The sequence below is a fragment of the Alligator sinensis genome, unplaced genomic scaffold (assembly GCF_000455745.1).
Source record: "Alligator sinensis unplaced genomic scaffold, ASM45574v1 scaffold609_2, whole genome shotgun sequence".
NCBI lineage: Eukaryota > Metazoa > Chordata > Crocodylia > Alligatoridae > Alligator > Alligator sinensis.
Genome location: NW_005842090.1, coordinates 414889 through 430861, shown reverse-complemented (window position 1 = coordinate 430861; position 15973 = coordinate 414889).

The following is a 15973-nucleotide window of genomic DNA, read 5'->3' as shown; positions in this document are numbered from 1 at the left end:
CCTGCTTGGTCTTGATTGCAGTTGTCTTTGTCACAAAGGTCTTGCTTTTCCTTGTGGTGATAGTGTACTGACTGATTTCTGAAAGTAAGTCTCTCCAGAATGTTTTCTACCATCACATTACCCTCATCATGAGCTGTGTGGAGACTATTCCTTACCGCTTCTGCTGATGGCTCTCCAGAACAAAGGGAGTGAAGAGTTGGTTGATCGAGCTCTCACAGGTCCATGTCTCATTCTTTCAGAGCTGTTTATTGCATCAACAACCTTGCAGTCCATCTCCACTCTTGATGGACCCAGTTCTGGATGGCAGTACAAGGGTTGCTTGAAGCAAGCCACCTGTTTTAGTTGTTCCTTTAACCACAGAATAACTGGTCTACTGATTATGTTGATTCCAATCGTGGATAGACTCTTGGTAAAACAGTCCAGCGCCACTTCTTCTGTTCTTGGATTCTTTGTTCATGGTCATTTCAATGACCCACTCTGGAGGCAGTTTGCTGTAAGTCTTTCCAGTCAATGAAAATGAAAGGGTTGTAGCCATGTACACCTTTTCATCTTCTCTCAATGTTGTTATCTGCCAGTATTACAAGGACAGGTATCTTAGAGAGTTGGCATTTCCATAAGCTGCTAACAGGGGAAGCATTCTATGTCAAGTCGATAAGTACTCTTCAAAATTTGTTCCACTCCTCAGACAATGGTAATTTTGAAAGAGGATTTCAACATCAGTGATATAAGGCAGAAAATTCCTAGCCATATCTGACTGACAACTCAACACTTCTTCAAACTTTGAATGTAACAATTCCTGAAAAGCAGTTCAACCGATGAATTCATCATGTCCATTTGTTGTAGTGATAAATACCAACTGCTTCAAGCTGTCACTTGCTTGAGGAGTCTTCTGGAGGTATCTATGGATTAACATATTCAGTAAACCTTCTGTTACTAGTTTGTGAAGGCACATTCCTCTATTGTAATGTTTACTAAAAAAATGTTCTATGTGTGCTGCCTGTACCCACAACTCCTGCAGCAACAATTCATTCTTCAAGTTCACTACCTGCCTATCTCTTTCCTTGAGATAAGACATTTCTGTGTGAAACCTAACAAGTACCCCTTTCACATGAGGCCATCTCTTCTTATCTTCACAAAGGGTCTCTTCAATATATTTATACACTGCTTGATATGCAACCAAGTGAAACACTAGCATCTTTTTCAGGTCAGCAAATTTTGGTACCAATACATCACATCTATAGCAACCTCTTTGCTTGGAGGCTGTGTCTAACATTTACCATTGCATGTTTCCCACTTTATGACTTTGCTTTTAAGAGAGCAATGATATCTAGCAAACAGTAGGACCTTTCCACATGGTTGAATCACTCAGAGAAGTGCATGGGCAGTTAACCAGTGAACCAGTATTCCCTCAGAACTAACCTCCAATCTTCATGGTTGTGGTTGAGCATGTAATTTGCCAGTCCCACAATTTTTGGTGATAACTGGGCAGTCTAGACTTTTCCAAGTTTCAAGTTTTGGTAAACCAAGGTTGTTGTATCTGAAATAGCTCATTTGTGGCATAATAAAATTGGTTGTGCCATAATTAAATTTGCATAATGGTTTGTTTTGGAGCCTGCTAACCCATCTTCATTGAAATCATTGTTGTCTATGACAACAGTACTATGCAGAGCTGGAGTAATTTCACTTGGACACAACTGCCAATGCTGAATTGGTTGTGGTGTATCCACTGAAAGTATTGCACTATGGTCAGATTGGTAGAGATCCTGCAGTCTCCATGCTGAAAGTTCATTAAGAACATCATTATAAGAAATGCTGAGTTTCATTTCCTTCAGGATTTCAATTAGTTCCTTATTACCCATGATGTTGTGAACATACATAAGTCATGTGACTTGCATTGGCTATCACTCCCCTGTCACTTTCCTGTGCAACAGTTCTTCAGCCAGAATATGTACCGCTGGTTGCAGTCATTCTGCAACCAGTGTATAGCCTTCTTCAAATGTAAAATGAGAATTAAGCAAGTAATGTCAAAAGATTGTGAATGTCATTGGGTGTGTGGTCTTCTTTCAGTTTGTTGATCCCACATGGCCATGGGATTCCAGCCTCCATCCAATGCTTGGAGTAAAGATGCTTGGCTACATTCTGTATCACTTCTGGATTGTCTATACCCCAACTATACACTGCAGTTTCAACATATGTTCCTCTGTGCTTGGAGAAACAAACCATGGACTATTAATTTCTACAATACCTACACTGAAACCCAATGTATTTTCCAAAATAATGTTCAAGCTTCTTATACAGAGATCATAGAGTGAGTCTGTTATCACAAGTATTTTGGATTTCTTCACTGGTGATCATCAAATTTTGTTGTAGCTGTTCATACTCAAAACAGCTGGTCCTTGGAGGAGACTGTGGACCTCATTGCACTGTGGGGTGAGGCCGAGGTCCTCAGCCAGTTTGTGTCGAGTGGGTATTCCAACACGTACATTTATGAGGGGCTTTCAGCCTATATGTGGGGTGCATAGACATAACTAGTTGGTGTGCCAGTGCCACATAAAGGTCAAGACCTTGCAGGCACAGTGGATAATGGTCACTGACCACAACTCCTGGTTGGAGGATGCCCACAAATCCATGCCCTTTATGCAGCAGCTGGATGAGATCCTCATGCCCCAAGAGCCTGGCATGAGCCCTACTATCTACTTGAGCATGGGCAGCCTGCCCAAGCCTCTGCTGTTGCCTGGCAACTCTGGTGATGCATCACCAGAGGAGGGCCCCTCAGGCCACCAGGAGCCCATTCTGCCATCCTCCAGCAGCTCTGGAGGCCCGGGTCAGCACTTGTCTTGCCAGGTTCACATGCTCAGCTCCACCCATAAGGCCAGTGGATCCAGCTCCTCCCTGGAGGGGGACGCTGCCCAGGAAACTGGACTCTGAGTCACTGCACCCCAGGACACCACTGGGAACCACACAACCTCATCAGCGATGGGAACCAATTCAGGATGCTAGGCTCACCTGCCACAGTTACCTGGTAAGCCCTGCACTGGGGGGGGGGAGGACCCATCTCATCCCTTCCCTGGCCCCTGCCTGGGACCTATTCCCTGTCCCCTCTCCCCACCTGGCCCATCAATGCTACCCCAGGCTCCCCCCCCCCCACCACACAACACACCCCCCCGGCCCCCCCCCCCCCCACCACACACAACATGCATGGAGGCAGGAGACAATGTAAAACTTTATTGAGCAGCCTGTGCCCCTGCAGCTAAGTGGGCACAGGCCTCTCATATGCCAAGGAGTGCATTGATGCCAGTGGTGATATCCTCCTTGGCTGCAAGGGGCAGGGATGTGTAGCACAGCCACAAGTATTTCCCCAGGTGCAGGTTGCAGGACAGGCTTGCCCCCTGCATTGTTGAAGCTCACAGTCCTGTGCCAAGTTCTCAGGTGCACCTGGGGCAACATGATGATCATCATCAGCAGGGCACAGTGGGCTGGGCAACCTTCAGTCCACACAAGCAGCTCCTTGCTGCACACCAAGAACACTGACAGCAAAGTCATGCTTGAGCACAGCACCAGCATGTGGGGGAGGGGGGGGGCTTTCCCAGGGTATTTCTCTGGAGAGGCCCCTTGGGGGGAGGGCTTGGATGCCAGCAGTTCTGTGTCCCAGTTGGCTGGGAGCCCCTCACTGCCAGCTCCTGCGTACCCTGGGCTTGGCAGCAACACAGGGGGAAGGCTGGCCTGTGGGAGAAGTGGAGGGAGTAGCACTGGAGCTGTGGTAGCAGGTGCTCCCAGGAGCCAGGCCTGGCCTGGCCTGGGAATGGGGTGGGGGAGGCAGGCTACCTGCAGCCAGCACCCAGTGGCCCGTGAGCAGGGATGGGTGGCTCAGCCAGTGGTCACTTGGATTAGGGCCTGTCTGGCTGACTTACCATGATCTGAGGGCACCCATGCAGACATGACCCCAATCTGAAGCCTGGCAGTGTACATCTCTGTGGTACAGAGCATCTTATCTCAGAAATGTTGCAAATGCTCACAAACAGCATCTTTCTCCTGGCTCTGTAGGCCTTGCAGCTGCATATCAGGGTCACCATCAGCTTGGACTGTGGTGCAGCAGTGCCTCCACTGTCCAGGAGCCCCTGCCCTGGCCCCTACCCCAGGTTTCCTGCCATCTATCCTTTCCACCTGGGTCCAGCCCCACCACTCAGCCAGGTTCCATACAGCCCCAGAGCAGGAGCTGCCTGAAGTGGGTCCAGGATGGTGCACCGGCCCTGCTGGCCCAGCCTGGTGGCTGCAGGAGGGGGAGATGGTAACACCAGCTGAGCAGTGCCTCTGTTATCTTCAGGAAAGCCCCCTGCCTGCTGTCCCCACCAGCACCCATAGGGGAGGAGCCAGCAGCCAAGGTGCTGGCCTATCCCTGGGATCAGACCCCTAGGTGCCCCTATCCCTCACCCCAGGAAGACACATACAGCCTGCACTGTATATAGTCTGCACAGGGAAGAGGGTGTTTTATTGGTGGTGGGTGGGGTGGGTGGTGGAGAGGTTGTGGGAAGTGGGGAGAGGAGGGCATTCTGTGGGGAGAGGGGAGTGGGGGATGGTATTTTGTTTGGGGGATTGGGAGGGTGGGGAGATGGTCTCTGTTCTGGGGCAGGGAAGGGGGTCTGTCTCCATGGAGGGGAATAAACTATTTTTCTGAGAACTGTCCACTGAGTGTGGTGCTGGGGGTGCCTGATGGGTTGGGCATCCATGGGCAGCAGTCCAGGTGGAATTCAGCAGGGAAGGCAGGTGGAGGTAGTCCGCCAGCACCTCTTGCACTCAGTGCCCTGAGCCCTGCTGGTGAATGTGCAGCTCACCTAGGGCCCCAGAGTAGCTAGTGCTCCTGATACCAGGCATCCTCCACCCACTGTGCATCCTCCATGCAGGCCTTGCAGAAGAGCTCTCCCTTGGCCTCGTAGATGTTATGCAGCATTCAGGCTGTGATGGTAACCCAGGGGATGTTGAAATTGGCAACCTCAAGGCAGGCAGTGAGGGTGCACCAGCATCCTTTTAGGTGGCCAAAGGCACACTCTACCAAGGTGAAGGGCTGGCCCAGGCACTGGTTGAAATGGCCCTGGCAGGGGTCCAGCTGGCCAGTGTAGGGGACCAGCAGGGATAGAGTCCCTGATGAGGAGGGGTGGGACCACCACCACCATACACAGCTGGAGTTCTGGCACCCCCAGTGCAAACACCTGCTTTTTACCAGGGCTGGCAGGGCAGATTTGTAGAACACGTGGGCATCATGGGCATTGCCCATCCAGCTGGTGCTTACATTCATGAAGACACTGTGGTGGTCAATGAGGGCCTGAAGCACAATGGAGTTGAAGCTCTGTTGTAATAGAAGTAGTCACCATGGGGCTGGCAGGTGATGGGGGTGCGGGTCTGTCCAGGACCCCAGTGTACTGGGGGAATCCCAGGGCACAGAAAGGTGGCTTGGGTCATCCAAAAGGACTTGAACCACAGCTTATCATCCTAGGTGGTCTGGATGACATGTAGCCACCAGTTCTGGCTGGCTGGGTGGGCCCAGAGGCGGTAGGGATGGAGGCCCAGGAGGGCATGGGTGGACCCGGTGGTGGCATCCAGGAGCACACTGTCAATGTCTTTTCTGGGGTCCAGACAACAGCATGGGGTCTGGGCAGCAGCAGCCTGGTGGTAGGGGGCCTAGGACACCATGGGGAGTCAGGTCAGGCAATCGTGTGGTGCAGCAGGGCCAAGACTGCCCTGGGCCAGGTGGCAGCGCGCCCCAGCAGGGCCAGCACAGCAGCCAGCAGGAGCCTGGGGTGATGGACGTCACTGCCAGGGCCAGGGGCTGAAGCAGCCATAACACAGCAGACAGAGGCTGGGGCAACAGAGCCACCATGTGCTGCCACCATGCTCTGCATGCTGCTCTGAGCCAGGGAAGCAGGTGGCCTGGGAGCAGCGCATGGGGATACCTTTTAAAGATGACTGCTGGCTGCAGGCAGCTGTGGCTAATGCCTCCAGCTCATCCTGGCAGTGGCAGGGGGCTGGTCTAGGGTCCCAGGGAGTGGAAACAGACAGCTGCCATGAGCAACAAATCTGCTCCTGCTTCCCTGCACATATAGATGCTTGCCCTGGATGGGTTTACTTTAGAATAATTTACTCTAGTGTTAACCCACCCCAGAGCAAATGTACATGTAGATGTGCCTAAAGAGTATCAAAACTTGCAGTACATCTACAACCTAAGTCTTTCCAATCTTGAGCTTTTTATTCAAGTTTATTCCATGTATCCTGGGAGAGTTGCTATAAGGGGTTCTTTTTGTATGTTGAAGTTTTTTCACATATGACACTCACATCGTTATTGGATGTTTTAGGTTTTTTTCTTGGTTCATTCTGGTGGTGCTGCAACCAGAAGTGCTGGCCTCCTGGTTTGTTTGGAAGTTCCAGCCTCTCTTCTGTCATCCATTGTTCTTAATTATTCATCTTCTCTTCATTCATTAAAAAAGAAGAACTAATGTAGGTAAGATTAAGATAGGATTAGGATAGAATTACCAAAATATTAAGAGCAGATACCAATATATGCTGTATGTCATACCTTAAAAAGTGGACAGTGATGTTGTTATTTTGTATTTAAAGGCTTAGAGCTGCAAACAATGAGCCGTTACTCATCAAAAGACAAAGAAAGTTTGTAGGTTAGTACAATACCTATTTAGAGTAATTTAGAAAATCAAAATTGGCCTCATAGTTACTGAGACATCAACATTTATTCATCATGATAGTCATGGCCACCATTTTTAAAAATGGCAGCCAAATGTCAAGATTAGAAAAGTGACCTCCCCCTCAGGCTAAATTTCTTCCTTAGGACCTCAGTTATGCTAAGGTCCATCCCAAAAACACTGAAACTAAAAAAAGGTCTGTCCCAAAAACACATGGGATGTATATAAATGACTGGACTATTTAAGGGATACTCCAAGATACTCTCTCTCTACCTTCTTTCTTAATCCTCTGTACTCTTATGCCTTCCTCTCACCTGCAAACCCTCTTCAGCTCTGTCTTTCTTTTCTTCCTGCTAAAAATGACCCACTAAATCTTATATAACAGGTTTTTTCTCTTTCTCTAGATAGCAGTATATTATCCAATGGGTTAAGAGAACCAACTTTACAAGGCTTACAGTGAACGTGAATTTCTCTCATACTGCAAAGAAACACATTGTTTACAAGCTGCAGCTGAATACCATGTGAGCAAGTGAAAATGGAAATTTGAGGGTTGTCATGAGGATCCTTCTCTATAATGCATTCATCCCACAGAGCCCTTGTATAACATCTATAACTAGCCTGATAGTATTAGAAAATTGCTAATAGTTTTAGAAGTGACAAAAATGGAAAACAGTTGGTAGGAATAGGTCAGTTACAGTCTAGCACATTTCAAGTGTTAATATGTTCTGAAAAATGTATTTTTGCTCACATGTCTCCAGCTTTCTTTCTTCACAGACAGTGAAACTTGCTCTTGGTAGCAGAACCATACCATCAGATTCAGTTCCAGAGCCTACACCAGCCCCAATCCAAGTAATAGACTGCAGATTCTGTGGTCAGAATATGCCTTTATTCCCTGTATCATCAAAAACATTATCATTTCATCCACAAAGAACTGCCTAAGTAGAAAATTTGGAAGATCTGTAATTATGCAAGGCATCCCCCAATAATTATAAATGTATGTGCTACATTATAACATTTAGTATATATTAATATAGTATCATATTATATCATTATAATATTACAGAGCAGAGTACCAGAAAATTGGCATTTTCATTACCCCCACATCATCATGAAAAGGAACTCACATGGAATTTAGCTGTCAAATGGTTCCAAAGTGGGAAATTTCAAAATACTGTGGTTCAATAATTTTATTACATTGTGTGAAAATCCAGAAAGGAAGAAAGAAAAGCTGGAAAAAGTTTTCTGAAGGGTAAAAAATTATACATATTTTAGCCAAGCAGTAATGAACAGGGAACATATTGCTCCTGTCTATGAGTACTTCAAGAAGGAAAAGGAAAAAATTGTTCACTATGACAAAATTGCATGTGGTGAATGCTATGGAATAAAAGATAAACCAGTGCTATGGAAAAAATAATGCTCTGAAATAAAAGGATAAAATAATGATTAGTAGGTAGGACTAGATTTATTACACTATTTTGGCAATCCTGTATTGATAATTACAATGCTTAATTAATTGAGGAGCTTAAATTTGGCTTTCAAAAGTGATTTAGGGCCAGATTCAAAATAGGAGTTAGCAGCCTAAAGAGTGGCATATTTAAAAGAAATATAAGTGCTGATTTTTAAAATCTTGACTACAATCTCCTTTGTGACCTTTTACTACAGAAGTTCTCCCCAGCATTGAAAAACGTTGTGGTATTGTCACCACACAATGTTGGTTTTCGGACTTTTTTACAGCTTTAAAAATGTTAGAGTGGTTACCCCCAATAATGCTACTAACAATAGGAACAATGATTATCTTCGACTTGAAGAGATAAATGCCCTTCTCTTAATTACTTAAAATAGCTGAAAGATTGATTACATATAACCAAAATGAAATTTAAAAAGCAGATGCATCTCCCTGATTTTGCTCCTGTACATAAATTCCCCAGTGTCACTAGTTAAATTATATTCTGAAGGATAAAGACAATATAATGGAGAAAGATATAATACAAATCGTTTTAATTACTTTTAATTTTTCATTTCTCCTACTCTTACCTGCTGTTTCCATTTATTACATTTATACTAGATAGTTTATGTTATTTACTAGCACTATATAGAGGAAGCTGGCATGAAAAATGCTATTGTGATTTTTTTTTTTTTTTAAGTAACAAACCCAATCTGTTCTAATGAAAACTTTTCTCATTATCTAAAATTCAACTTTAAAAAACTGATTATGAGTCAGGTAATATAATGTCAATTGGCATGGTTTTCTCCGGGACTTGGCGCAAGGGCCAAGTCCCGGAGGACTGGAAAAGGGCCAACGTGGTCCCCATTTTCAAAAAGGGGAGGAAGGAGGACCCGGGCAACTATAGGCCAGTCAGTCTCACCTCCATCCTTGGCAAAGTCTTTGAAAAAATTATCAAGGCTCACATTTGTGAGAGCCCGGCAGGACAAATTATGATGAGGGGAAACCAGCACGGGTTCGTGGCAGACAGATCATGCCTGACCAATCTAGTTTTTTTTTATGACCAGGTTACGAAACGGCTGGACACAGGAGGAGGGGTGGATGTCGTATACTTAGACTTCAGGAAGGCCTTCAATATGGTATCCCACCCCATACTGGTGAACAAATTAAGAGGCTGTGACTTGGATGACTACACAGTCCGGTGGGTGCTGAATTGGCTGGAGGGTCGCACCCAGAGAGTCGTGGTGGATGGGTCGGTTTCGACCTGGAAGGGTGTGGGAAGTGGGGTCCCACAGGGTTCGGTCCTTGGACCGATACTCTTTAATGTCTTCATCAGTGACTTGGACGAGGGAGTGAAATGTACTCTGTCCAAGTTTGCAGATGACACAAAGCTATGGGGAGATGTGGACACACCGGAGGGCAGGGAACAGCTGCAAGCAGAACTGGACAGGTTGGACAAGTGGGCAGAAAACAACAGAATGCAGTTCAACAAGGAGAAATGCAAAGTGCTGCACCTAGGGAGGAAAAATGTCCAGCACACCTACAGCCTAGGGAATGACCTGCTGGGTGGCACGGAAGTGGAAAGGGATCTTGGAGTCCTAGTGGACTCCAAGATGAACATGAGTCGGCAGTGTGACGAAGCCATCAAAAAAGCCAATGGCACTTTATCGTGCATCAGCAGATGCATGACGAATAGGTCCAAGGAGGTGATACTTCCCCTCTATCGGGCGCTGGTCAGACCGCAGTTGGAGTACTGCGTGCAATTCTGGGCGCCGCAATTCAAGAGGGAAGCAGATAACCTGGAGAGGGTCCAGAGAAGGGCCACTCGTATGATTAAGGGCCGGCAGACCAAGCCCTACGAGGAGAGACTAGAGAAACTGGACCTTTTCAGCCTCCGCAAGAGAAGGTTGAGAGGCGACCTTGTGGCTGCCTATAAGTTCATCACGGGGGCACAGAAGGGAATTGGTGAGTATTTATTCACCAAGGCGCCCCCGGGGGTTACAAGAAATAATGGCCACAAGCTAGCAGAGAGCAGATTTAGATTGGACATTAGGAAGAACTTCTTCACAGTTCGAGTGGCCTGCTTATGCAGGGTGTCAAACTCAATGATCTATTGAGGTCTCTTCCGACCCTAACAGCTATGAATCTATGAATCTATGGCTCCATGGATTCTAATAAAATTATGGCAATTTCCATTAGTTGAGGATGTTGCCCCTATAGTTTCTTCAGAAGTGTTTTTTTTTTTTTATCCTGTCTAGGTCATGCCTTCTCTGCAGACTGCAGGTTTATGTATACACACATACCTGGAAAATGTAGAGACTCTGTGCCTGATTTTTTTTCCATTTACACTCATATAAAGCAAAAACAAACCCATTCAAATCAATAAAATAACCCCCTCTCCTCCCACACTACTGATGCACTATCTACCTTCTCTTCTGTCTGTGTCCTTCCTACTTCTCTAGGTTATATTTCAAATGTAGGGCTGACCATGTGTTTAACAGTACAGTAGCTAAGAGTGCCTGCCAAGCCTGCCACTTCAGAGGAGTGCTGCATGCCAGCAGATAGTCAAAGCAGCAGAATGAAAAATAGAAAATCTATGCCATTAACAAAGAGGGTGATGACAGTCACCAAAGCCAGAGTGGTCATCTATTGTTACAGATTCCAAAAAAAGTAGAAAGAAAGGTCAGATATTGAAAATACTGGAGTAATCAGTGCCAACAACTCCATTACTGTGATATCAGATCAATTGAAAGGGGAAAAATGCGACACTTGTATTCTTCTTCACTGCAGCAGTCCTGGAAAGGCCTGAGGATGCTGAGAAAGCCAAGAAGAAATCTTCTGTTGGTCTCTCCATAAGCAAAAAATAATATTCTGGGCACTGTGGATATTTGTTTCTTTTGCCAACTAAAGAAAAGGAAGTGAAATCTGAATACAAATAACTATAGAAAGCAGGGTATTAAAATAACTATTGTTTCTGTTATACAAGAAGATGCAGTTCAACTTACAGGATGGAAAAAGAACCACCACAGAGACATTATAACATAATTTGTTTCTACTAATGGTAGGGAAGAAGAAAAATTAAGATATTGTTTGATTTAAAGATCTGACTATAGTAAAAAAATGGTATTTGGAGTCAGGTACTATGCCAAACGACTGGCCTGACTCTTGAGTGGCTACAGAAAAGGAAAGACATTATTTCACAAATTAACAAACAAGCAAAATATTTTCTTATTCATCATAAACAATCAGATACTAATCATGCTGTGTAGGAATAGCAGTGATCTAAGAAGTTAGAATATAAAATATAGACCTAAATTTTTAATATTTCCTGAATTACAGAGGTTAACTTTCATTTTTCCACATTTGGGTATAATTCATCTATGATATCTCATTATGAAGGACAATTTTTCAGAGATTCATCAAAATCAAATAAACTAGTCTAACTCTCATCATGAAATATCTGTGACTGTATTATATGGTATGTATTATCAAAATACGTTTCAAATATTCATAAAATAATTCTCCATGAACAATCAGACACTAAACGTGCTATCTAGTGATAGCAGTGTTCTAAGAAATAATAAGATAAAATATGGAACTACATTTTATGAAAAGCTACCTAGGTAATAGGGTAATCTACACTTAAATGTGATGTTGCTTTGCTACCTGGAAGGATGTTTTGATACTGGTGAGCCTTAAGTTACTGTGAAGGCTGTTCTCCTACTTGCCTGCCCATTCCTCAGTAACTTTGAACCTCACATATAACAGAATTCATCACCCATACCAAGATGTCATAAGATGTCAAGCCACAGATTTGTCTTTCTTATCCTTTTGCTGCAAATGAGATTCTACTGTCAAAATGATAGAAAATTTGAGATGGAGGTGTCTAGAAAAAATGTTAGAACCTCACCGACAATGAGTTAGAACTAGTATTTTAGAAGAAGTGTTTGGGTCTGAATTGAGCTCAGAAAGAAAGACACCTGAAACGAAACTAAGCACCAACCTTTCAAAAGCACTTGATCATTTCTAAGACTTGTGTAAATGACAACAGGTTGATTTGTTATATTCTGGGAACATACAGTCCCATAATCAAATTGAAATATTTTTCTGGTATATTGCTTCATGTCATGGCAGCTAGCATATAGACTGGAGTCTTAAATGTATGGTTATAGGCAAGTCTTAAAAGGTTCAGATTTAATTGGGAATCATCCAAAAGTTCAGATGTGAATCCCAAACTGATAGGAAATTCTTTGGTTTCAAAATCAGGCTAGGAATATGAGGCCAGGCTCACTTTCTCATACACTGGCTGTTTAGGAATGAAGTAGGAAAATTAAAAAACAACAAAACAAAGGAAGATGAAGAAGAGACAGAGAGTGGGGAAGTCTAAAAAACAAACAAAAAACATGATGAGAGAGCAGCATTAAACAAGGAGAAAGGAACACTTGCTCCATACAAACAGAGCAATAGACAGAAAAAAGAAGAGAGTATAGAAGCAAACAAAAGAAACAGTAGTGGTAAGGAAATGGGGAAGTCAAAAGGCCAGGGATCAGGGAGGAACAGGACTAAGATTTCTTCTTTTCTGGGTGCATCTACACAAGATGCTTAATTTTGCAGTTGTGTAGTTTACTGCAAAGTAAGTGCTCACATCTACATGTGCACATGCTTACTGTACAGTAAAACCCCCTAATCACAAGTAACATTTGATACCTGTAAATGCAGGTATCAATTTTATGTGCCGTTAGCTACTACTCAGAAACACATGTGTAGATGCAACCTAGGAGCAAATTTGTCCACAGGTCAGTCCTGCCACTAGGGGGCTGGCCTTGGGCTAGCCCCAGGGCTCTGGGCTGGGAGTCTCTCTTGCACCAGGCCTATGGCAGCCTCTACATCAGGCCTTTAAAAGCCGGTGGGCATTTTGAGTCCTGGGATACACCAGCAGGGAGCCTCAGGCCACTCCAGGCCCCTGTGTCCCCTTGGGCAGGCTGTAGGCCACTTGCCCCAGCTTGCCTGCACCCCAGTGCTGCTGCCTGGCACTGCAGTGCTGTGTGGCTATCAGGCCCATGCTGTCCAGGCCTGCAGGCTTTAGAAGGCTACTGCAGGGTGCTGCAGGCTCCAGCCTGGCCTGCCAGCCTATAGGCCCAGATGCAGGCAGCTTCTGGCTGCTGGGGCCAGCTCCACCTGTCCACAGCCTGATGGCTAGGAAATGGTATTTAGAAGTTTACTTTTGGGAATTGGCTTGTAGGTAAAGTAGCATTAGAACAATGGTTCAGAGCAATGGCAAGGGTTAATTGATTTCTAAAAACCTGTTTGTGACAAAGTTTTCTTCAAGGCCCACTGTGTCTGGCAGTGGCAAACAGCAAGCAGACACACAGGCTGGGAAATTGAAGACGAGTACTACATTGTTCCATAACATGAACAGTGTATCTAAACAGAGATAAGGGACTCTGCAGGTCATAGTGCCGAACTGCAGAGCCCTTGGGATTTCTGGTTTGGTAGCTGGACCAAATTAGGAGAACTGGTAAACAGCCAAGTTAGGATGTGTGCCTGTGATGGGTTTGTGAAACAAAGAAATATGCTGATAGGACAGAATGTGGACAGTATGACAACCACAGGAAACCAATCAATGATGCCCAGAGATGAAGAGTCATCAAATAAAAGAAAGACTATAAAAGGAGGTATTTCAGAGCAGCAAAGGGTCTCTGAGAGGAGAACCCAAGGCCACCATGGTCAAAGGGCACACCACTAGCTCATCTCACCCACTCCATTGGCAAGGGGTAGGCCTTGGCCTCTGCACTCCAGGCTGCTGACATCTGATATGAAAGAAAAAACCTCAGGGTGAAGCTTGCCTACTGGCCAGCTGTACCATCCCTTTGTGAGCCCTGGGACTGGTAGATATAGAATTGTTTGCATTATTCTTATCTGCTATCACTATGTATCAATAAAATTAGCTTATTATCAAATGGAGAGGTTGTGGTCAGTCTGAAGGTTTGGGTCCACCTGGGACAAGATATCTGGGTTATAAATCCACTGCCAACACAGCACACTCCCAGCAGCCTGCCCTAAACCTTCAGGTGCTTTGGGGCATTATCTCAGCCACAAAGTTGCCAATCCCACACTGGGTCCTATGCTTGGCACTGCAGGTAGCTTCTCAGGCTCAGCAGCACAGGGCCAGATGCACATGATGGCCTCGTAATTGCCTCCACTCATGCCCACACCTTTACCCACCACTCAGGGTCCCAATTGGTCACAGGAGGAGGCTGGTGAACTCATGATGCTATGGGAAGAGGTAGAGGTGCAGTGCTAGTTTGAGTGGGTGGGTGCTGCAATGCCCACATCTATGAGGGGCTGTCAGGGTAGATGCAGGAGTGCAGGCACAACTGGCTGGCATGGCAATACTGTATAAAGATCAAGGCCTGGTGGGCACATTGGGTTGCCATCACTGAGCACAATCATCAGTCAGGGAGTGCCTGTAAGTTCATGCACTTTATGTGGCAACGGACATCCTTGTGCCCTGGAACACAATCTGCAGCTGTGCTGTCTACAGCAATACAGGCAGCCTGACCAAGCCCCCACCCCAGCCTGACACCCACAGTAACATATCACCAGGGGAGCGCCCCTTGGGTATCCAGCAGCCTGTCCCACTGACCTCCCCAGCTATAGTCTCCACCAACAGCTTGGGGACCCCGGACCACTGCTTGCCATGCCAGCTCCACAGCCTCAGCTCCTGTCATAAGATGCAGCCATTCATGACACTACCAGCCACCAGCAGCACCAGGTCCATCCTGGGTGGGCAGCCCCCGACCAGACACCTGCACACTGCATCCTTCCATCCAAGCACACTACATAGAGCTGTATGCCATCATTGACAGCTGGGACCTAGTGGAGCTGACAGCCACAGCAGAACTGGCCATGTGGTAAGGCCCACACTAGGGGGAGGGCCCTCTCAACCCCGACTCTTGCCCCTGCTCCTGGCTCCTACCCCAGCCCCTCCTCCCTGCCCAAACTCCCTGCACTCCCCTGGTTCTGGGTTCCTCCCCACAGTGCACAGGGAGGCAGGAGGCAGTGCAAAATTGTATTGAGCAGCCTATGTCCATACAGCAAGGTGGGCATAGGCCTTTCACACATCAAGGAACATATTGATGCTGGTGGCCAGTGGTGATGTTCTCCTCAGCAGCAAGGGGCAGGGACACATAGTACAGCCACAGGTAGCCCTTAAGGAAGTGGCAGAGATTGTGGGGCAGCTCAGGCTTGTTCCCCATACCATCATAGCTCAGGATAAGCGTGTGTTTTCTTCTTAAGCGTGTGTTTTCTTCTAGGTTGGTGGATCTCCTCTGGCAGGCTTTAAACTAGGCTCGTCGGGGGGAGGGGAAGATGAGGGCAGGGGAATCTGTGGATCACCAAACCATGTGGCACCCACAAGGACAGCCCAGCCTGAAGAAAGAGAGCTTTGGGAACCTGAAAGCCATGGGGAGGCCAGCACTACGACACAGGTAAGAAACGAGAAGGTAAGAAACAAAGGGCCCCTTGGGACTCGGAGCGGGGGGGCAGCAAAGGCACCAGTCGCAGGGCTCAAGTGCCTATATACTAATGCTAGGAGCATGGGGAACAAGCAGGATGAACTAGCGCTCCTGCTTGCACTAAACACCTATGACTTAGTGGGGCTAACAGAAACCTGGTGGGATTCATCCCACGACTGGGCAGTACATATTGAGGGCTATAGATTGCACAGAAAGGACAGGGTGGGGAAGAAAGGGCGAGGGGTTGCGCTCTATGTCAGTGAGCAATATACGTCAACCCTCATCAAGACGGAATCCAAGGATGAGGAAGTAGAAGGATTGTG